Source organism: Balaenoptera musculus, chromosome 11 (genome assembly GCF_009873245.2).
Source record: "Balaenoptera musculus isolate JJ_BM4_2016_0621 chromosome 11, mBalMus1.pri.v3, whole genome shotgun sequence".
In the NCBI taxonomy this organism is placed as follows: domain Eukaryota; kingdom Metazoa; phylum Chordata; class Mammalia; order Artiodactyla; family Balaenopteridae; genus Balaenoptera; species Balaenoptera musculus.
The window spans coordinates 59,550,925-59,573,389 of NC_045795.1; the positions used below are offsets into that span (position 1 = coordinate 59,550,925).

General features: G+C 40.5%; 1 protein-coding gene and 1 long non-coding RNA gene across 5 annotated transcripts in view; both read right to left on the minus strand.

Annotated features, from left to right (window-relative positions):
- Positions 1–17,196, minus strand: part of CTNNB1 (catenin beta 1) — a 42,980-nt gene extending 25,784 nt beyond the window's left edge. For 3 of the 4 annotated variants that reach the window (XM_036867660.1, XM_036867659.1, XM_036867658.1), the window contains exon 1: positions 17,004–17,195. The gene's annotated coding sequence lies outside the window, so the exon portion shown is untranslated. Of the gene's footprint in view, positions 1–17,003 lie in introns of all 4 variants that reach the window. The other variant, XM_036867661.1, reaches the window with a different exon arrangement.
- A 3,041-nt stretch (positions 17,197–20,237) lies between these two features.
- LOC118903079 lies at positions 20,238–22,085 on the minus strand. The gene is made up of 3 exons (XR_005021708.1): positions 21,868–22,085; positions 21,098–21,177; positions 20,238–20,777 (listed from the first exon to the last, which is right to left on the minus strand). It is a non-coding gene; the product is annotated as an uncharacterized LOC118903079 (long non-coding RNA).
- Positions 22,086–22,465: the final 380 nt, after the last annotated feature.

A 22,465-nucleotide genomic window follows, 5' to 3' on the forward strand; every position in this document is an offset into this window, starting at 1 on the left:
TAGAAGCTTAGAAAGCCAACAATTATATATACCTAAGAGACTTCTTAAATGCCTTTACGAACACGAAGGATTCGTTTGTGAACAATGTATATCATCTAGAACAGAAGTCAGCAAACTTTTTCTGTTAAAGGCCAGACAGTAAATATTTCAGGGTTTTGCAGGCCTTATGTAGCAACTATTCAACTCTGCTATTGTAGTGAGAAAGCAACCACAGACAATATGCACACTAATGAGCGTGGCTAGGTTCCAATAAAACTTTATTCATGGAAAGTGCAAATTTGAATTTTGTAAATTTCATGTGTCATGAGATATTATCTGTCTTTTGATTTTTATCAGCCATTAAAAAGTGTAAAAATCATTCTTAGTTCTCAGGCCATACAAAAACAGGTGGTAGGCAGCAGTTGGCCAACCCTTCATCTATTTATTACTTACTTTCACTAAGTACAAATGAAAGGCAAGTGAATTTACATTTTAATTAAGTACATTAAACCTAAATGTGAAGACCAACAACAGAAAGGGTTTTTAAGTGGGCTACTAGGTTACTAAGAGAAGTCACTCACCTTTTTCCCAGGAGTATCTTCAAAAGCAGGCTGTGTGAAAAAAATGAAACTGGACCAAATGACATATGAAAGCCACATCAAGTCCATTTGTTTGGGAAAAACATATCAGGCCATTAAGATCAGGTATATGCTAAACTAGAACATGGCTTCAATATGCCTTTTTCTTCCCCCCATAAAAAATGTTAGCCACTGTTGTTGTTATTAATTAATGATCATTATTAATATCACTTAGACCCGCATGTTTGGCCGAAGGAGACAGTGTCTACAGAGGATGTGATGATGATACAGAAATTATGAGTTACCTAGAATTATTTTTTAACTCTCTAGAAACAATTTCTAGTGTTATTGGCATAGAGAGAATGATTTTTCATTTACTTTTCCACCAATAGTGTGTATATATATTTTTTCTGATTATAAGTTAATAAATACCTTTTTACAGAGCAATATGAAGAATATTACTGTCTTAATAATTCCAACATTCTCTCTATGCATTTTAGTCTAATTTTTCAACAGTTATGCACCTGGTACTTTCAGAAAGTGCTCAACGAACATTTTTGAAGATATATACACGGCTGACCCTTGAACAACATGACGGGGGTTTAGGGGCACCAGCCCCCACATGGTAGAAAATCTGAATACTGCTATCTCTGCCTCAGAAACAAAGGAACTGATAAATGACTCGCCCAAGGATGGGACAGAATCAAAACTCAAACCCTAGTTTTTTTCTTCCACATACTGCGATCTCTAATCCAACAGAAACTTTTCCTCACACTTACAGATCTGTAAAATCAAAATACAGGCACTGGGCTTCCCTGGTGGCGCAGTGGTTGAGAATCTGCCTGCTAATGCAGGGGACACGGGTTCGAGCCCTGGTCTGGGAAGATCCCACATGCCACGGAGCAGCTGGGCCCATGAGCCACAACTACTGAGCCTGCGCGTCTGGAGCCTGTGCCCCGCAACGGGAGGGGCCGCGATAGTGAAAGGCCCGCGCACCGCGATGAAGAGCGGTCCCCGCACCGCGATGAAGAGTGGCCCCCACTTGCCGCAACTAGAGAAAGCCCTCGCACGAACCAAAGACCCAGCACAGCCAAAAATAAATAAATAAAACCCTACTACCAATAAAAAATAAAAAAAAAAAATTCAGGCACTATATTTATTGGTGGAAAAAAGTGTTTAAGTTGATGTATGCAGTTCAAACCTGTGTTCTTCAAGAGTCAACTGTACTATGTATCTTCATACCAAATGTGTTTTCTAAAGCATTTTAACTAAACAATGTATCACAGAGGTATCAATGGATGTAGATATAATACCAAATTCTGTAAAAGTGTACAGATTATCAAAGAATTTAAATTCCTTATAGCAAACTGACTTTGATACAAATACTGTTACTTCTGCTTTTTATATATTATTTGATATATTTTTGCTAATTCTCTTTTACCTTTTGAATCTGTTTTAATTGTTTTAAATGTGCCTCATACATTGAATATGATGTTGGATGTTATCTTTTTTAACCCAGTTGGAGAGTCTTTTTTTTAAACATGTTTTATTTCATTTATAGCTGTTATAAATTATATGTTGGTCTTGTTCCTCTTGTCTTATTTTTGTCTGCAAATCCTAACATCTGGGTTATTTCAGCATTTTTTTTCTCTTGACTTTGGGTGACTTTTTCTTATTTTATCACATGTCTAGTAATTATTGATTGTATATTGCATACATTATAGATTGTGTATTAGATATATTGTGGAGACTGGTTTCTGGAGTCTTCTAAAGACTGTTGAGTTTTCTTCTTTAAGGCAGTTAAATCACCTTAATTTTACGGAGCTTGGTTTTACACTTTCTTAGGAGGAATCTATTTCAGATTTTACCCTTGATTTAGGGTAAATTACCTTAATCCTGGGAAACGTCTTTACTCCTAAGGTGTGACCCTTCTCTGGTTTCAAATGAAAAGCATGAGGTGTTTACCAAGACCCCCTAACTTGGCAGGACCAAGCTCCAAACTCTTCTTCACTGTGAGGGTGGAAGCTGAAATCTCTGCTCATGTTTCTCAGTGTTCCATGTATTGCTTTAAAATGAGTTCCTTGAAATTGCCACCCACCCACCCCCCCAACCCCGACACACACACACACACAATTCTGGGGCAGGCCGAGGATCTGAAGGGAGTTTATGTACAGATTCTGAAGCTCCCCTCTAGGACTCCCTCCACTGTAAATCTACCTACCCCCCAACTCAATTTCCAGCCATCCTGGCAACCCTGAGCTCCATCGTCTGACACTTCATGAGTTCTAGTCATCCTGCACCAGAAACACTGGTGATTGTTCTCACTGGAGAAGCCTTAGAAATATGGATGTCACCCAGTGAGTGTATTTCCCTTCTTTCATGGGTCACATCTCCTCAAACTTCTTCTTTTGCAGCTCTCTTGGTACCTTCCAACAGTTATTTTTATATTTTTTTCCAGAGTTTATAATTTTTTCTTCCAGTTTTATTGAGATATAATGGACATACATACTGTGTAAGATATACAGCATGATTTGATTTACATACATCATGAAGGGATTATCAGTATATTTAGGAAACATCCATCATCTCATATATAGATACAAAATTAATAGAAAAAAATTTTTTTCTGGTGATGAGAACTTAGGATTTACTCTCTTAACAGCTTCCATATATAACATAAAGCAATGTTAATTACCATGTTGTACATTACATCCCTAGCACTTATCTATCTTATAACTGGAAGTCTGTACCTTTTGACTGCCTTCATCCAATTTCCCCCTTTAAGATTGTGTTTTACTAAAAAGATCTCCAAGCTTGCTTGTAGAACCCTTTAAACTGGCAACCAGATCCTTCCAAAGGCTCTAACCTGGAACTTTAAAAAACACAGATTACCAGGCTCCATCCCCACGGTTTTCTATCAGTAGGGCTGGGATAGAACCTTGGCACTGTATTATTTTTTTAAGTGCCATACATGTTGCTGATGCTGCTACCCTCAGAGCAAAGGGCTACAGCTGTAGACAAACTATATGACTCAACTCTATGTATAACATTAGTCAGTAACCCAAGCTAAAAAACCCAAAACATAAACCTGACTCCAGAGAGTAACCCTAGCATCAGCTCCTTGCAAAGCATCTATTCATTAAGACAGCACATATTCTAACTTAATCTTTAGCAACCTTCTGCCCCCCACAATGCACATCAAGTTTATGGCACTCTCCCAAGCAGAAGGACATCTTGCTGCATTTGACAGCCTTACCATAGCAGTAGGTCTCCTAATTATGAGTCTCTCTTACATTAAGGAAGAGTAGAGTAAGCTAGGAAACTTTTATTTTCAAAATGTTACTCCATTACCTCAATACAAAGAACTTCAAGGAACTCTAAATCTCTGTTCTATTGTGAGTCCAAATATACACCAATAAGTAAGTCATAACCTGGAGCTATATACGAATGCCCAATCGGTATATTATCTTCTCAATTTACCAAATTGTTATTTAATCAAGAGATTTTCTGTTCCACAAGAAATCTTTCCCACAATTCTTTCATTTACTCCATAGTTCCAGGATATAGCAATACCAATAGCATAAATGCAATGTAAAGATTTCATATATTCAAATTTTGTTATGCAACTGCTACATATCAAGAAGAGTAATAGATTCTGGGGATACAGTGGTGATATAAAATAGACGTGGTCCTTGCATTCTTGATAGAGAGACAGACAACAACTGAATAAACAATTACAAAGAGTGATAAGTGTATAAATAACAAGTGGGAGAATGGAGTGGAAATGACACTAGGACAAGTGGAAGGCCCTACTCAGAGTGGCCACAGGCTTCTGTGGTAACCTTCAAGGGTACCTTTAAGCTGTGAAGATAACCTTCAAGCTGAAACCTGAAGAAAGATGCAAAAGAGCCAGCATGTAAGGAGCAGAGCAGGAACATTCCAGAAACAAGAAAACATGTGCAGAAGCCCACAATCATTAGGACCCCGTCATCTTTTAAGACCACGGTGGTTCGATTGAAGTGGGAAAGTGTGATTAAAATGAGATGAGGCTGAAAATAGCCAGATCATGTAGGGCTCTACAGCCTTTGTTAAAAAATGTATTTTTTACTCTAAGTGCCACTGGAAGTCCATAAAAGGTTATAAGCAGGTGAATAACAAGATCGTATTTGAGTTTTTCAAAACTGGCTTTGGCTATAATGAAAAATAACTGAAAGGGGAACAGAAAAAAGGGAAACCAGTAAAGCAACTATAGCAATGTCCAGGTAACAGATGGTGGTGGCTTAGGCTAAGGTAACAGCACTAGGCACAAAAAGTAGCTAGATTAGAGAAATACTTTGGAGATAGAAAACAGTCTCTGGTTGATGGACTGATTGCAGTAGATGAGAGAAATTAAAGTAGATGAGAGGAATTAAAGATGACTACTAGGTGTTTGGCTTGAGCAATTAGGTTGTGATACTTACTGAGTTTGGTGCAATGTAAGAAAGGAGAACGTTTCTAGAACTGCGCTGTCCAATATAGTAGCCATTAGTCACACATGACTATTTACATTTAAATTTTATTAAAATTTAGCTCATCAGTCACATTACCACACCCCAAGTGCTCAAGAGCCACATGTAGCTCGTGGCTACCATATCAGACCACACAGATGTAGAACACTTCCACCATCACAGAAAATTCTACTGGACACTGCGGTTCCAGAGGGAAGTTTAAAAAAAAAAAAAATGCACCAAATGCTGAGTGATCCAGCAAGACTAAAGGTAAAAAGTATCTGACTGGTCAGCATGGAGGTCCAATAGTGAGTTCAGCAAGAGCACATTCACTGAAATAATGAAAGCAGAACACAAACTGGAATAGGAGATGAAAAGTGAAGACCATATCCATAGGATATCTCTTTCAGACTATGAAAGGAGCAGAGAAATTAAAGGGGCATTAGCTGGAAAGAAACAAAGGTCATCCAATTCCAGAATATTCATCCATTCAACAAGTATTTATTAGCACCTACAACTTCCAGATGCTGTTCTGAGTACCAGGCATACAAATCAGAAAAAGACAGTGACAGGGGGAAAGAACAAGTGAGTAAACAAATGTTACTTCAGAGTATGATTAAGTGCCACAAACTAAATAAAAGAATATAATAAAGTGAAAATGAGTGAAGAGGGAAGAACTCAATCTGACATGAGCCATAAATGATAGGAAGGAACCACCTCTGCAAAGATGGAATGTATTTGTATGCTATTGGAAAAGATCCAAAATGAGGTGAAAAGATTTAAAAGTCATTCACTCAACACATATTCACTGATCAACTAGTTATGTACTATGATTCTAGGTACTGGGAAGAAAACAGTAAGGAAATAGACAATTATCCCTGTCTTCCTAGAGCTTATGTTCTAGGAGGCTAAGAAAAAGGGGGGGGGAAAAGGTAAAATATCTATTATGTTAGACAGTGATGAGGCCTAAGGAAAAACATAAAGCGAGATAGGAGATAGGAAGTTGGGGAAGAACTGCACTTTTACTGAGTTTGCAGAGCCTATTGTTTCTAACTCCAAAGCATTCCTCCAATCTAGCTACTCTGTGCCTAGTGCTACTACCCTAACCTAAGCCACCACCATCTGTCACCTGGATGATTGCCGTAGTTATTTTACTGGTATCCCCTCTTTCTTTCTTATCTCCTTTCAGTTTTACTTCTATGAAGAGTGAGAGGAGGACAGTAGTAGGTGATAAAGAGAGTAGTCCAAACACATAGGAGTTTGTGCTTTTACAGAATGAGATGGTTAAGCCCCTGGAAGTTTTCAAACAGAGAAGTTATATGATCTATTGCTTTAAAAGGATTATTCTGGCCACTGTGTTGAGAATACGTTTAAGGGGAACAAAGGTGTAAGCAGGAAGACCAGTTAGAAGACCTCTGTAGTAATCCAGGCAAAAGATTAGGAGAGCAAGGGTATGAAATGGCATGGTAAGAAATGGCTAGATTTTGGATATATTTTAGAAGGAGAGCAGACACAATTCTCAGACAGGGTTTGGATATGGGGTGCGATAAAGACAGTCAAGAACAGCAAGGTTTTAAGTGTGAGTAACTGGAAAGACAGAGTTCCATTTAGGACAGACTAAGAGAAGCAGCTTTAAGAGAAATTGGGAGCTCAGTTTTAGATATTACATTTGAGAATGCTTCTGAGAAATCCAACATGTTGGGGAAAAAGTTGGCTACCAGGATCTATAGTTCAGGGGAGAAATTCAGGCTAGGGACATAAATCTGGAAGCCATGAGCAAATAGATTAAATACCATGTTTAAAGCTATGAGACTGGAGTGTATTTAGACAATGAAAAAGGAGAGGTCCAAGGACTAAATTTTCAGCCACTACAACATAGAGGTCAGAGATGATAGAAAAAGCAAGGAAGACTAAGGAGGAACCACCAGTGAGGTAGAAAGAAAACCTGCTAGCAGATGTGGTGGCCTAGAAGCCAAGGGAAACTTGTGTCTCAAGCAACTGCACCAAATGCTACTGAGAGGTTAAGTGAGATGAGGACTAGAAATTTATAACATGGTGGTCACTGGTAGGGGTTGAAAAGAAAAGGGGAGAGAGTGTATCCAAGCAATTGTTTCAAGAGGTCTTGTTCGAAAGAGAAGCAGACTGGGTGGATAAAAGGGGAAACAGGAAGAAAAGATTTTTTTGTTTTAAATGGGACAAATAATATCATGTCTGTATGCTCATAGAAGGAAAAACCAATGATGCAAGAGAAGGGAGAATGACAGGGTCATATTCTTGAGAGCAAGAGGGAATGGGATCTAGTATAGAAATGAGCTGGTTGTCCTTATCTCTGAACACTACAGTTTGTCCATGATGACACAGGAGAAAGTAAAGGGCACAGTCACAGATGTGGGAGCATACAGGAATTCTTCCAATTATTCAATATGCTTTGTGAAATAGAAAGCAAGGGAAATAGATGAAAGCAAGGATGGGAGAGGGGGTTTGGGGAGGTTTGAGGAGAGAGGAAAAAGATACAGTCATAAAGAGGGGTGAACTAAGAGACCAAAGACCACTGGACATGAAATCAGAGAGGGACAAGGTTGTTGAGAGTGTATATAAGGAAGTGATTATGATTCAACATGAAATTTCAGTTGGGTAGAAGTGAGGGTGAGGGATACTGAAAAGCTTAGAAAGACAGTGTAAGTTTCAGTGGGGCTGAAAAGCTGTTGGAATTGAAGTATTGGGGTGGTTGAATCAGATGGAAAAATAAGATCATTGGAGGAGAAGACATCAAGGAACTAAGAGGTCAGAACAGCAGAAGCATCCTCTACATCAGTGTTACTCAAAGTACCAGACCACGACACCCTAAGGAGCTTGTGCCAGATTATATAAACCAACATACTGCTTCCTTCATCAAAAAAGTTTTGGTACCAAAAAAAGTCAGCTGAACTAAACACTGAACTTAGCGACACAGGTGAGTTACATTCTGGCACAAACTCCTTACTGCAATTCATACTGGTAACAAACAGTTCACAGACCAGGTGACATTTTGAGTAGCACTGCTCCACATGGATATTGATATCACCAAGAACCAAGAATTATGACAGAAATAAAGATGACAGTGAGCCAGGAGATAATGGTATTCAAGGAAGTAGGGGAATGACCCAGGAAAGTTGGTAGATGACTGAAATAAGGAGGGGTAGTGGGTGGTATAATTTGATGGCATGAGAGTCAAAGCTTAAAGTTTTGGAAAAGAATGGTCAAGAAGTGATAATGAGGAACAAAGAAGACATCTACTCTACCTCTTGGTTCACCAATAAAAGGTGTGCAAGAAGAGGAAACATCTACCACTTCAGAGAGTTTCAAGGTCAGTAGCATTATCAGCGGAGAAGCTAGGTACAGCTGGAGCAAGAAAGAGAAGGAAACATTCCCAGAACAGATAGACAATAAAAAGGATCTGCTAAGGACTATGAGTTCCAAAGGCACAATGAATGGACTTCAGGAGATGATAAAATATGGGAGATGGAGACCAAAAACAGCAATGGGATTCAAATCCGGAGGGATACGGGTAATACATACAGAAGAGTGAGGCATAACTAAAGAAACAAAGTCCTACAAAAGGCATGTGTTAGGACTGGCCTCTGACCAGAATATAACGCTTACTCCTTTATAAAGATGGACCCTCCATCCATGCAGATTGATGTTAAGAAGGTGAAGGAGCTCCTGCTTGTTTAGCTTCTGATGGGGAAAAGGGGACTAGTCTGACGAGCAAAGAGACAGTTAAACAGTCTTCCTATCTTCGCACTTTCTAGAGAAATGTAATATGATCTGGGGTGTAACGGCAATAAGGAGAAACCTAAGGCTCTTTGGCATATAGTCAGGGCATTCTTCAAGCATGATTCAAGGATGTAAGTATTCTTTCAAAAAAGATCCAGTTTTAGTATTTTAACTATCATTACATTGCCTTATGAGTGACTCCCAGATTTCTAATATCTTAAACTTTCTAGCCTCTTTTCATTCTATGGGGAATAGACAGGCTGGCACTCTGACTCAGGACCTAGGAAAAATGACAGCAGAATTAAGGCAGGAAACAGTGACCTATAGAGGACAACTATCAGATATGAGTTTCACCTTGTAAATGGATCACAGAGGACATTCATAACTAAAAGTTACAACGATATAAACCTCACTCATATCTCATGTGGCTTTTCCAAGAGCAGATATCAAATTAAAAAAATAATAAAATAATTAAAAAACTAAACAAACTTTAAGTAAATCAACTTTAAGCAAAGTACCAGAAAGACTAATAAGAATCTATCTAAAGAGTACCATGTCAGCATACTATGTTTCCTATATAACATTTATGTAGTGTCTACTTTTGTATCTAAATGAACTGTTGGGTATAAAGTAATGTTTGACATTGCTACATTCTTTCAGTTGCTCAGGAAAGATTTGAAGTGTCTACCTCAGCACTTTCTACACAATAGAATGGAGCTCCACTTAGAAACCTCCATAGTTAGTTGGATTGAAAAATATTTCCAAGAAACCCTTGTTCCTCCCTTACACATGGGTCATTCATCTGGTATATAGAAGACTTCAAAGACAGACTCACTCCCTACACCTTTACCCCCAAACCACTTAATTATACTTTAAAGTGGGGGGGCAGCTTTTACAACCCCCACCCCCCTGAGAAGCAAATTACAATCATTAAGATCATCTTCAAAATGCATTCCCGAGAAAGTCTGCAGTAAATCTAACTTCTCACAATTTTATATGGATAATGTACAATAGAGTGTGTGTACATAAATATCACAATTATTTCAGCTATCATAAAACCCTGTTAATAAAAGAAACTTATTAACTAACCCTTTAACATGTGCACATCTTTTCCTTCCAAGTCAGATCAGCTACCAGCATTTAAGATAAGATTTATCACAGCTATCATTTGTATGCCATGAGGACTGATGAACTTCAAAGAACTGAAACAGGTTAAAAATATCTCCCCCACCCCCAATTTTTTAACTAATTGTTTAACACACCTGTTACATCAGTTAAAAGGAAAATATCAGTCCAGCAACATGTAAGTTATGAAATCACAAGTAAAACCATGGGAATATTAGTGAAGAAATTAACAGATGGAAAGAAACAGGGGAGCAAAATGGCACTGCATGAAGCAGTTTCAAACCAGCATCATCCAGCTATTCATACTTTTCAATCTGTTTTTTTTGGGGGGAGGTTGCGGAGGAGGCCTTTTCAACAAGTTCAAAAGAAATCAGAGGCAAGAAATCTCTGGACTATTACAAGAGAAACTTTACAGTAGCTCTGTAAAGTTATATGGAGATTGTGGAACAGGCCAAGGGGTGAACACCTTGGGATGAATGTTTTGTGAAAAGTCCACTGATCAGTTTGACTTGCATTCTATACCATATCATATAAAAACAATTGCAGTCTAACGCACTATTTTCAGATTTTTTTTTAAACCAATGTTGGCCTATGGTTTGCGTTTTCAGTCCAGACAGTTTGCCATTTAAACATGTAGTCAGAAAACTAAATACCCAACTTTTCAAACTCTGGAAATGAACAACCTTGCCCTAGCAGCAAAAGATTTAACCAATATCTACTTAATTGCCTGCATAAATTTATTCTGACCAAATAGCAGTAAGCCATTAATTTAAATAAAACTAATATTCAATTAATTTTTCATTATCTAAACTTTGCTTTTCAGTTTTAAATCTAGTCTGATAATAGTTTATCACAGAAATGCAGACTTTGGCTGAAAACCAGGACATGAGTTAACGCCATCAATAAAATTTCAGGCTGACATGATTGTGTACACACAGCCAGAATTTGTCCAGCATTTTAGGTAACTTCAAAGATTAAGTTTTGAGACCTCATTTAAGAAAACACTTTAAAAAACTATACTTAAGATGATCAATTAATAAACAAGTTATTTCTCCTCCTTTTCCTTGACCCAACCCATCTTAATTCCTAAACTTATAAGTGTACGTTTCCCAGATTTCACAAAGTTAGTAATATGAACCTGTTTTAAGTTCCTAATCTATAATCAGTTGATACAAGGCATTTTTCAAGTGCCAAATATGAACCTAATAGTTTAACAAATCTTACTTCCTAAGTTATACATATATATACATATGTATACATAGAGAGACACAGATGCATACCCACTCCCAGAATCATATTACCTTCAATCATTTAGTAGAATCATCATTATAAAAAAACTCTACTCTAAATGGACTACTGCAGATGTCACAAACTGGCAGATCCTGCCAATAGGTATATTTAATGTGTGTTAAACAGTGTCTCAAAACATGAATTTCATTCACCAATGTGTGCAAATCATGGGATGCACATTAATCCAGATTTCCTGCTTCTCTTAGGGGAAAAAAAATTCAGATGATGTGGACACATGAACTACTTTCCCACACAATAGCTGGAGCTGAAGACTGGCTTAGATAGGACATGTGTTCCCCAATTTGTCATAGTTCACAGGGTCCCAGTTAGCCCATACCTGCCTGGCCCTGGAGACACTGAATAGTTATTCCCACTGTGATGGGAGAATTTTTTTTTTTTTTTTTAAGTAAGATGTACATAGTTTTCAGGAGAACTTTCAAATCTACTCTCATCTCATAAAAATCTTGGAAAACTGGAATAGAAGCTATTTGACCTACAGACAGTAAATGATGCAAATACTAGTTACGGACTTAAACATTACTTATTCCATATATGATGCTTTTTGAGGGATCACAACCCATTTTGAAATAACCACTTATATAAAACAGCTGAGGCACTCTTGCCTCATGTTTTTAAAAAGGTATAACAGGGACTTCCCTGGTGGCGCAGTGGTTAGGAATGCTCCTGCTAATGCAGGGGACACGGGTTGAAGCCCTTTTCCAGGAAGATCCCACATGCCGCGGAGCAACTAAGCTCGTGAGCCACAACTACTGAGCCTGTGGCTCTAGAGCCCGCGAGCCACAACTACTGAGCCCGCACGCCTAGAGCCCGTGCTCTGAAACAAGAGAAGCCACCACAATGAGAAGCCCGCGCACCCAACGAAGAGTAGCCCCTGCTCGCCACAACTAGAGAAAGTCCACGCACAGAAATGAAGACCCAACACAGCCAAAAATAAATAAGTTAAATAAATTAATTTTTTAAAAATCTATTTTAAAAAAAGGTATAACAATAATACATTTATTAAATAGTCAAAAATCATTATCAATTTTTCCACAAAAATATACTAAATTCCAAGATCAAAATTGGAGCAGTGATACGGTCATTTTCCCTCCCTACTCAATCAACTTTTAAATTTCATTTCAAGCATCTATTTATGGAAAACATACAAAGTTAAAATTTTTTTTTCTAAACTGAGAATTTTCCATAAAATGACCATTTGACTTCTAAAAGCTATTTTTTTTTTAATGATTGCTTTTATTTATTTTTGGCTGCACTGGGTCTTCGTTGCTGCGCGCGGGCTTTCTCTATTTGCAGTGAGCAGGGGCTACTCTTCATTGCAGTGCACGGGTTTCTCAACGCGGTGGCTTCTCTTGTTACGGAGCACGGGCTCTAAGGCATGCAGGCTCAGTAGTTGTGGCTCGCGGGCTCTAGAGCGCAGGCTCACTAGTTGTGGCACACGGGCTTAATTATTCTGCGGCATGTGGGATCTTCCTGGACCAGGGCTCGAACCCGCGTCCCCTGCATTGGCAGGCGGATTCTTAACCACTGTGCCACCAGGGAAGTCCCTAAAAGCTATTTTTAAATGGGCTTTCTTCCTGTTACCGATCAGAATCTGATTTAAAACAAGTATTTTCATAAAATAATGCTACTAATAGAAACAGCAAGAACTTTTAACATAGGAGTGTGGAGAAAGGTGTTTACTGAAAATTTTAAAGGTCAAAATACTGGTATTGTGCATCACAGCATTATACAAATGTATACGCTATACAAATGCCTATAGTCACTAGGCATTGTGCTCTAGAGTTCACGTTAAGTTGACTCAACTAGCTTTGTTGATATCCAGTTCTTAACACAGACATAATATTCCTTGAAAATATAACCAAGTTGAAGACTTACTCATGTTTTACTGTGTAAGAGATTTTAGACAAATTGACAATTCACTTCTTTGTTAACTTCTTCTGAGAATTTTAGTTTCTATAACTCATTAATATGGCTAGACATGAGGATCCTTTACCCCAAAATTATACTGAGTTTTTGGTTTATAATTATGATATATTTAAGCAGAACTTCCTATTTTAAGTAACAAATAAAATTTAACCCTTAATTTAACTTTGACCTTTCTCCTGCAAATAATGGTTGAGATGACATGTTCTCAAGCCGATCTTTTAACTAGCAGTAATAAGATAAATAAGCTTTTCTAGAATTCAAAAGGTTCCCTGACTGATGCTTTCCCATCAAAACTGTTTGTAAGTATATTCCATGCAAACTTGATGGGGAAAAAAATATCACTAGCATTATATTATATCCACTGGAGGGCACTCAATGTGACCGAAGCATGCAATAACATGCCCTAACTCTATTCTCACTCAACTGCATCAAGTTTGAGGGAGACTTTGGGGATGGGGAATCTCTCTTAAGAGATTCCCACAATTAACAAACTTACAAAGATAGTTAAACTCTAAAAAGGGTTCCTAATGTGATTGACTTTCTCTATTAAGAGCTTCTTTTTCCTTAGGGAGAAAGCAGATTAAATACATACTTCAAGGATACAGGGTTCAGGCCTCAACAGAAGTATCTAGATTTCAAACCTGGTCAAGCTCAGACTTGCCTAAAACACAAAAGCAGCATTCTTAAGTAAACAGAGGAAATAAAGAACTTTCTCCAGAGTTTAAGTGATGAAAAACTACACAAGTTAACTCCTACTCATTTTCAAGCAATACAAATAATATATTTTCCTTTCGTGAAACTTAAGTACTTATTTTAGCCTATTACTCTATCACACCACAATTAGAAAGGTATTACATAAACAATAGTCTGTTAAAGAATGAGAACTGATTCTGCAACTCAGTATCCTCTCAATGAGGGTACAAGAGGCAACAGCTACATGCTCTGGACTAATCAGCAAGCAGTAGCTCCTAGTCTATGTTTTACTATTTACTTTTATGGTATAAAAATGTTTTTAGTCAAGGTGTTTCAACTAAAGATACCGTATTCCCAACAAAAAGAGGGCTACAAGAATACAACTAAGTTAACAGAACTAATGTTTTCACAATCAATGTCACAAGTCAACATGTAGCACGAAAGAGTTGCCAATACTTTTTATTAGAAGTTTGCCCTGCTCTAAATGCATTCATCCCTCCTGCCCTGGGTTGGCAATCAAGCACGCTTCCAACCAAGCTCAAAATACAAACTTAAAATTTACCAGCTCCTCCTCTACAATTATTATCAGCAACTAGTAAACCATAAAAGAGAAATAAAAGCTTATTATAACTGGACCTATGTATATTGTTTCATTTCAATAACACAAAAGTTTCATTTAGCTGAAGATACTACATATACTCCATTTCTGTGGTTTTAAGTTCACTGCTACTTATAACTATAAAAGACTGAGATTCAAACTTTTGAATTCTCCATGTTCCTAGTTTCAACAATACTTACACTCCTCTTTCCACCCCTCCCAACAATAAAAAAGGATATTTGCAGATAGTTTTCCTAAGGGCCAAATCTCAAAACACCCTTAGAGAAATTTGCCTACTTCATGTTTTCCCTTTCCCATTTGGGGAGGTGGAGGAGGGAAGTGTCTATGAAGACAAAAATACACTTCATTTATATGTATAATTTTTATTCTCTTCATCACTAGTAACAGTAGGAAGCTCAATTCAGTTTCAGTTTTAATATAGGAATCTACATTTTTCTACATAATTACCTTGGTAAAGGAAATAGACAACATTTCAAAAGAAAGAAAACTCTTGAACACTTACTGACACTTGAACACTGCTAAATGTTTTTTTTTTTTAAGCCACCTTTTTTTTTTTTAATTGGTTTTTCCTGAAAGCGATTTTAAATGACTGCTCTAGCCTCTGGGAGAATCTCAGGCCTAGAACTCCACAAGGACTCTAAGTTACATACTATACTAAACTTTCTAGTGCAGTTTTTTAATTTCCCCCTCAAGGACTTCAGACTTGAATAGTCTCAGCATTCCTTTAATCCTATAGAATAGTCTTCTGGAAGTTTTTCAAGTTACTGTTGCAATCACTTTAGGGCCTTGTACATGGCCTTCAGAACAAAGACTAGGTCAAAGTAATGAATACTGGGCGCAACTTAATCAAATTTTGTGAAAGGATATTCTCAAACCTTAATAGCACTTTTTTTTTTAACCCAGAGATTTGTGGGTTTAAATGTAAAAGTAAAATAAATGTAGCAGCCGCCTTAGTTCAGACCGGAGCGGGGGGTGGGGGGGTGGGGAAGGGGAGCCTCCCAAGTAGAAATTTATGTCACTTATTTAAGCAGATACTAAACAGTAGCATTATATAAATAACATTTCAAGCTATGTCCAATATTTCTTAGGACGAAGACAAGTTAACAGGAAGATAGCTGAAGGTACTGAATGTACACCAAGGGACAATAATGAAATGGCTTCCCAAGTTCCAGACAAAATACGTTATAACTTAGCGATCTGAAAAACAGCAGCCCAGACTTTATCAAAGGCTAGCCGTCTCTTCAAGTTGCTGTCTAGTCTAAGCCACCACTATTCACGACACAAAGCTCTCGTTTCACTAAAACCACTCCTCGATTTCCTTCTGCCGACCTCTGCATACCAGCAGGCCAGTCTCCCTTCATTCACCACTCACAAACTCGGGGGGGAGGGGAGACCACAGATGTCTGGAAGATACAAAGTAGGAGACAATGCTCCCTCCAACAGGGAACAGAAAACGAAGGAAACAACTACATCCGACTGCCAAAGCTTTCAAGTTTAGCGGATTCAGAAGCGGGCTGTGAGAACTGAACTTCGAAAGTCTCTGTTCCAAGTCCTCTCCCCAGACAAAACACGGAACGAAGTTGCAACGCTTGAATTTCCTTCGGGCAATTTCGTAGCGAGGGAAAAATTCACCCCTCTGGAAAGTGTTCTCAAAATCAAGTTTAGCTGCCATGAAACTATCTGAATAAAGAATTTACACGAACAAAATTCTCGAAGCAGTCAGAGGCTGAATCCCATGGGTCACTTGATAAGAGACAGTAAGCCAGTCGCCCTCGCCCTTATTTTTCCCAGGACCTCCCTTGCACGCCGCTTTCACCCACCTGCACCGTACAAGAAAATATAGGTGCAAGATATGGATTTTTATCTGTGCAAACCCTCCTAGCGCATCGCACCGTCTGCAATAATAGTTTGGATCCTCTAAGGTTTAAAGTTGCTTCGATTTAAACAAGCGCACTCACGCCGGCAGGGCATTAAAAAAAAAATACTAACGATCCTCTTAACAATACGTCCTTAAGCACGAAAGGGGGAACCTGGAGATGGGACCTCGGGTGGCGTCCCAGGCCCAGTGCCCGCACCCCAACTCCCCGCGGAGGCCGGGAAGGCGGAGTCCCCCGTCCCCACCCCGCCCCCCACCCCGGCGCATCCCGAGGCGCAGGGTCCCTCCCCCAAACTCAGCCGCGGCCGGAGCCCCGGACAGAAACCACAGCACCCCCCCACCCCGCCGGCCATCCGAGCTCCAGGACGCGCCCTCGCGGCGCCCCCTCCCCGAAAGCGGTGCCCCCCGGGCCCCTGAGGAGCGGCGCGACCGGAACCGGGCCAGGCCGCCGCCCTCCGTCCCCCGAGCGCGGCCCGCCTCCGCCGCCTCCCCGGCGTCCCCAGTCCGCAACCCCCGCTCCCCACCCGGGGCCTCCGGGCTGCGCTGGGCCCGGTTTCCAGCCGCCGACGGGACCGCGCGCCCGCGACGAAGTTTGGCTCCGAAGCGGGAGCGGGAGCAGCCCCAGAAGGGTAAGGAAAGGAGCGCCCAAGCACCTCAGGGGAACAGGCTCCTCCCGCCGCGGGAGTCCGACCGTCCTCGGCCTGCAGTGGCGGCTCGACGGGGACCGGAGCTGCTCCTCGGACCTTCCTCGGTCTCCGCCTCCCCTCGCTCTCCGCTCCCGGGGCCGGGCTAACGCGGCTGCCACAGACCGAGAGGCTTAAAATGGCGCCGCACAAGGAGCTCTTATAAGTCGCGCAGGAGCCTCTGTATCCTGCCGCCAGCGGCGCAGCGCGGAGCGTTCCGCCGCGCGAGGACAAGGGGCGGGGCGCGGGGGGGCGGTGGAAAGTAGTCCCCGCGCCGCTGAGCAGCCCGCCGCCGTCCGCCCGCCCGGGGCAGGGGCGGGGCGCACGCGTCCTCTCCGGACGCTGTCCGGGGTAGAGGCCGGCTGCTGCCCCGCCGTACGGGACCGGAGGGCGGCCCGCTAGGGCGCCGTGGTCCGAGTCGGGGAGGCCGGGGGCCCCCGCGAGCCGGGGTAGGCTGGGGGGAGGACGACGCTGGTACTCTCCGCTGTCCCGAGCCCGACGTCCCCGCCTCGCGCGTGCCCCGGGCCGTGAGAGCGGACGCGGGGCTGGCCGCGCGCTGCCCGCTGCTCGCGGGAGGCGGCATCGGGACCCAGGCCCTCCGGGGCCGAGCGGGCCAGGCGGCACAGGTCCCGGGAGGGCGGAAATTCGGGGCCGGGGCCGCGCCGGCGGCGCGGGGAATGAGGTCGGGGCCCGCCCGCTCCGGGCGCTGCTGGGCGCCGCTGCCGCCCGGCTCCCGGTCAGGGGACCCCGGCGCGTTCGTGCTTCCGCCGTAGTTGCGGTCTCGGCCCCAGGCTGTTTGCAGGACTTGGCTCGCAGCCGAGCCAAGAGCCCCAGAGCCCCCCACGGTCCGGATCGTGGATCCCGCATCCCTACCGGCTGTTCACCCCGAATCTGGAAATGAAGTACCCGGCCGAGCCGCCAGTTCTCCCCACTCCCGAAGGCTGTGAACTCGCGTTAGGATAGGCGCCTAGCCCGCAATTCAACAAGTCCTGATGAGTCCCTACTGTGAACAAATGACTGATAGAAATGGACTAGCTCTAGAGCCCTGCCAACTAGGTTAATTCGTACAGATTCCATTTTCATCTGGTTCCACTTTGTTACTAAGTATCAATAGATTTTTGTGGTGGTGGCGAGGATTTTTCTTTGGAGGAGGTGCATTTATAGGGTATCACTTATTTGAGAAATCCAAGTATGTTGTTTATGGGAAGAGCTATTGATTAGGCAGCTTCTAATTTTTAAAAACGCATTTTCTATTCTTCAAAAACATTTTCGAATTCGTCTTAATAGGTTGAAGTTGGTTCTTCATTCACCTTGGAAATGTCTCCATTGTAATCCAGCAGGATTGGCATTTGTCAAAGCTGAAAGAATTATGATCGATTCACTTTCTCTAGTCTGTTGTTGTATGCTTATTTTTCCTCCAAAACAATGGAGAGAGTACAAAAAGCAACAAAGTTATCTTGAGGCTTTTATCTCTGTAATTAATGCATGCAAACAATAGGTCTTTATACATAGGTACAGGCAGGAAACCTTCTTACTCATTCACTCGTGGAGTAGGTTATGTAGTTTTAGGCATAGCTATGCTTCAGGAGCAACATGTTCTTTAAATAATTCAATTTTTCCCCCTATCTTAAAGATATTTTATTATATACCGTGGTAATGTTAACTGCTGTCTATCACCCTAGCATACGTGGGGCCCTGCAGTGGGAAAAGTCCGCAGACTAAGATGATGTTCACTGAGATCCATTGTCTACAATGACTTTCTCATTTGTGTCTTTGCTAGCAGTTCTGTAGAATTAGGAGTAGAGGATGGTTGCAGTTAACCATCTGGTCATAATTTGAACAGATCGAAAGGAAAAAGATACTTCATCAAAGCAGCGTTTCTAATATAAACTCAAAAGTGTAAATGGCATTTTTTCAGGTACTGATCCCCAATTTTAATGTTTATATACAGAGTTAAAGAATATGCAGTTGATTTGATTAAAGTCATATATTTAAAATAAGATGACTAATAAATATCAGAGTAATTTTTTAACAGACGTTTCCTTTTTCTATGTTCAGTTTTGGTTTTGTTTTGCTGAATAAGGCACACTATTAAAACTGGTTAAGAAATATCTGCACCATTAGAACATCTAAAGGATAAAAACTCTTCTATATTTGTATTTCTCTATTTAGATGCCAAAATAATTGAAGCATTTTTCTATAATTTAGATATCTTAATCTAAATTTATAATTAATATTTAAAATCCCTAGTAATACTTTAAGCAAACACATGTTAGTAAAGGAAATGTAAAATTTGCAACAATGCAGCAAGCTATTTTTCCCATCACATCTAAGTGTACTGAAGAATTACTGGGTGACTAGCACTAAGACGAATTAGTTGAATTTAACAAATTGCTCAGAATTTTTATTTGCTTATCCCCAAGATAGAAATTGTTCCAACTGCCTCACCAAAAATATGAGATGAATAACTTCTCTGAAATGAAGACAAATATTAACATTAAACCAACAAGAAATACAAGCATCAAAATACCTGATGAGTTGGTGAAATAAGTGATTTTGTAAAAATGATTTTTAAAAGTTGACCTTGGGCAATACATTTCATAAAAAACACTTGGTTATCTTTTTTACACCTTTTCCTTCTAGAGCCAGCCACTTGGGTTTGACGTGAATTAATCCATTTTGTGAAACTGCAGAGGACAAATGGTTCTAAATTTCAGGCTGTGTTCCTGGAAACCAAAAGTGTCTCCAGCTGGTTTAACCGAGGAAGTATTACCTGTCATGATTTCAGACCACTGGCACATCCAGCAGTGGTTTCATGGAGCCTGAAGGTACAGCGTCACTTCACTAAAACACATACTTTTGAATCACCTTTAGGCAAAGAAATAAATGCCCAGATTGTTTTTGCACTTCCGACAGAAACATTAATCAAGGCAGCATTGCAAAGAAGGCCCGTTCGTTCCCTTTTGGGACAGTTAACTCTATCAAATCCACTAATTAAACATTTATTGAACGCTAAGACAATGAGCTTCCTTTAGAGAGAAATGGATGCCTGGGCTCCTTTTGATGAGGACCCTTAAATGAATGTGTAATTGTAATTGTAAAGAAGCCCTCCTTGAAAAGAAACAGAAACAGTAGAAAACAGTGAAACGAGGGTGTGGTCTCTTCTGGACAATCTGAATCTCCTTGGGAAGAATCCTCCCCCAGCAGAAAGGTAAGACTAAATAATATTCCATGCATTTATAAACAATAACTCCCGACTGTCTAAGAAGGCTCGTTCAAAAATATTTCTTTTCAACAACCTGCAAACACTGGACAAAAATCAGCATCAGCTTTTCATTTAGCAGTTCATCAAGTGGGCTGTTTATGGATTGGGGCTTTTGATTTGCAATCCATCATGTCAGGGTTCAGTGTTATCTTTTGATTTCTTTCCAGCTGAACAGACTAAGTAGTTGTAAATACCTCTTGTCAGACTACATGGTTGGCTATTCTTACACACAGAAGTCATCTAGGAACCCACTGGGCAAATTCGGCGGAGAGCCACTATGGAAAGCTTGCATCTGGTGTGCACTGCGGCACGAGGGGGGGCAGTGAAGGTGGTGGGAGGCGATGTCCATGGTGGTGGCGGCGGCAGCAGCAGTGGTAGTTATGTTCATGGCCGCTTCAGCTATGCCAGGAACACTTTTCGTGCTTGGAGTTATGTGTTCTCCAGGCCTTCATTGGCTTGACACAAGAGTCTCTGCCATACTAAGGAAGTACATTTTAATGGCTACCATAGAAAGTGTAAGGAGAAGCAATGGAGACATCGTCCATCATATTCAAAGAGCACAAAGGTATATGTTTTTCAATGTTTCTAAGAACTAAGACAAATACCGCTGCATTGCTAAGAAATCATGCTTTGGAGACATACCTCCCCCAAACATACACACACACACACAAACACACACACACACACACACACACACACACACACACACACCTCTCTATTAAAAATTTCAAAATGGTTGCAGATACTTCATTCACAAGAAGGTTAAAGGCGTTTCCCATCGAAAGAAGGATTAACTTACCAGAGGATTCTGGGACTGCAGATGTATACTGCGACAAAATCCTAAATTCATCGAAAAAAATCATTTCTGGACTCCAGCTGCTAAAAATAATAGAATTATAGTAAATCATGGATAAGATTAAAACAAGCCATTTTCACATTCCAAAGTGTTCAGGAAAAAAAAAAATGATTCTTTTCTTTTAACTCCTTTCTTAAACAATGCAAATTTTAAAGTAGCTTTTTCTTTCCAGAGCACGCAGCGCCATGAAATCGATAATTTTTGATCTTTCGGTTAGTAGGCAACATGGTGAGCTATTGCAGGGACTGCAGGAAGCAGACATGTTCTTGTCAGCTAAAAATTTTCATATTGTTTTTGAATCCATTGAGATTTGTAGATGTGATACCACCGGTTTTTTGTTTTAGCTTGCACTAGGCTATAGGGACACAAACCCTCAGTTTATCGACATATCCAGGTCTATTGCTTTATATATATTAAAAACAGGGAGTCTTACTGGATCTTAAACAAAAAATTATGTAAAAGGAGTGGCTGGTGTGATTATAATCCCATCATGCAGGGTCCACGGTTCCCATTTAGTGAAATTTCGCAGAGGGCAACTTCTTAAGAACATCCCTGCTGTGCAGAGTGAAAAGCATGAACAAACCAAAGACAGAATTCATCTGTGTTTATATTTTACAAACAATGAAAAACCTACTCTTTGTATGCCTTTTTTCCCCCACCTTATTATTTCATGAAAACTGCAGCATTTTCCCCGCCCCCATCCAAACACTCACCACCCCAGCACTGCAGTATTCCGTCCCTCTGTTGCTTCTCCTTCGTCTTCTTTTTCGCTTTCACAAATTCTGCACGCGCCATCTTTGTGTGGGGTGATTCTTTGCTAATTTCAGTTACCCATTCTCTCACAAATCGGTTCAGAAATAGAAAATTATAGTGTGCTTTGGGGCTTAATTTGCCTAAATTTCTTCCAGCCTTCCCTTCTGACACAGAAACATGGAAACAACGGGGGGGGGGGGCAAAAAAAGAGATATTTCTATTATTGCCATAACCTGTTGTATACAGTGGTGATAAAAAATATTATTAACATAATAGCAACAGCTGCAGCCTAAATAGAAGCTATGAGATAATTAATGTGCTACAACAAATTAATTTGCTGCAGGTGCCTCTGCTGTGAACTGAGTAACCCATGCCATATAAAGTCTAAATAAAATGATGAGTCCCCCCACATGCTAAAAGAATACGGAGCAAAATGTCTTGTTCAGTAAATATTATGCGTGCCTATTGTAAAAAAAAAAAAAAAATCCTCCCCAGCCCCTTCCCCCCTGTCCCCCACCAAACTATCTCAAATGGTTTAGTCATCAGTGGATAACAGTG